This window comes from Chiloscyllium plagiosum, unplaced genomic scaffold (genome assembly GCF_004010195.1).
Source record: "Chiloscyllium plagiosum isolate BGI_BamShark_2017 unplaced genomic scaffold, ASM401019v2 scaf_40301, whole genome shotgun sequence".
NCBI lineage: Eukaryota > Metazoa > Chordata > Chondrichthyes > Orectolobiformes > Hemiscylliidae > Chiloscyllium > Chiloscyllium plagiosum.
In genome coordinates this window covers 2,170-3,591 of record NW_025191834.1, presented here as the reverse complement: position 1 = coordinate 3,591, position 1,422 = coordinate 2,170, and the positions used below count along the sequence as shown (strand labels likewise).

The 1,422-nt window shown below is 46.8% G+C and overlaps 1 non-coding gene across 1 annotated transcript; it reads left to right on the top strand.

The window, feature by feature from the left end:
* Positions 1 to 483: 483 nt before the first annotated feature.
* trnal-uaa lies at positions 484 to 565 on the top strand. The gene has a single exon. It is a non-coding gene; the product is annotated as a tRNA-Leu (tRNA).
* The last annotated feature ends 857 nt before the right edge of the window (positions 566 to 1,422 follow it).

The window sequence follows — 1,422 nt, the reverse complement described above, 5'->3', positions numbered from 1 at the left end:
TTAATCTAACCATATTTGCCAAAATTTGTCCCAGATCTCTCCGAACCCATTCAGATGCCTTTGAAATGTTGTGAGCACACCAGTCTCTGCCACTAAATATGGCAATTCATTCTGTACACACGGAAATGTCTGTGTACAAAACAAGTGTCCCTCACATCCCCTTTAAATGTTCCTGTTCTCACAATAAACCAATATTATCTCGCTTTGAACTCATGTGCCTTGTGAAAAATTACTCCCTGACTCTTTTCTCTGTCCACCTGCCTCATGTCTTTATAAAATTCTGTAAGGCCATTCCTCAGCCCTGAAGCTCCAGGGAAAACTGTCTCAGCCTATTCAGCTTCGTGCTATTGTCCAAACAGTGCAAACCTTACAACCTCTTTCAAATACTTTCTAAATTGCACCACGTTCGTGACTGAATGCGCGATCTATTAGTGCCTGAAGTGAAGCACTAGGAATGACAATTTTGACCCCCTGACCCTCTTGGGTAGTGTTGCCGAGTGGTCTAAGGCGCTGGATTTAAGCTCCAGTCTCTATCGAGGCGTGGGTTTGAATCCCACCACTACCAACGTCGCGGCGGGTCTACTGCAGGCAGTTGAACATAGCATAAACCGTGCAGGCCCGATGCGTTTTCGTTGTTGTGTTTGCAGCAGCTCAGCCTCTGATCCAGACTGACTCTGAAAACAGTGTGAGCCATTGCTGTCGGAGCCTCCTCATCCACTCTGCTTTCGGTCATATGCGTGGCCAGTTTTGGTGCCAGTTTCTGTGTCTCAAATGGTCAGCGCATTTGGCTGAAAGTTTGATGGTTCGAGCCCGGCCTTAGCACCGAGCCTCAATTATTTCAGTTCAAGCACTGAGACCAACCATGTACCTACACTGCAACCAGGAGAACTCACCCGAGTCCGCAGCTGGAGGATGGGCCGAAAGGTCTTTTTCACGCTATAAAATCGGAAGAAAGGGAGAAACACTGCCTCCTGGTCTTAGGTTCTTTGCTGTAGGAAAAGGTGTCACTTCCTGTGATCTCCCTGTGACAACTCCATTGCTTTTCGTTTCTCTCACTTGATTGGTTTTCTGTCCCTTCTGGTTTCGTGGTCTAATAACACTTCCCAAAGCTGAGGCTCCTGCTAAATGGTAGAATTGGGCCAGGATCAGTAAGTGGGAGAATTAGTACAGGGGTATGAGTAAATGGGAGATTCGGTGCATAGTGCCATTACATTAGACAATTGTTGGAAATGCCAATACATGAGATAATTTGAGCAGAGCATGTCTTAATTGGAGAATAGGGGCCAGGGAGTCAATAAAGAGAAGAAATGTTGCAAGCATCAGTATTGTAAACTCCCCATGGAGCAGTCAGGCAGACTCACGGCAATGCGCTCTGTCCCCACTAGAGGGCAGACTATTGTAAACTCCCCATGGGGCAGTCAG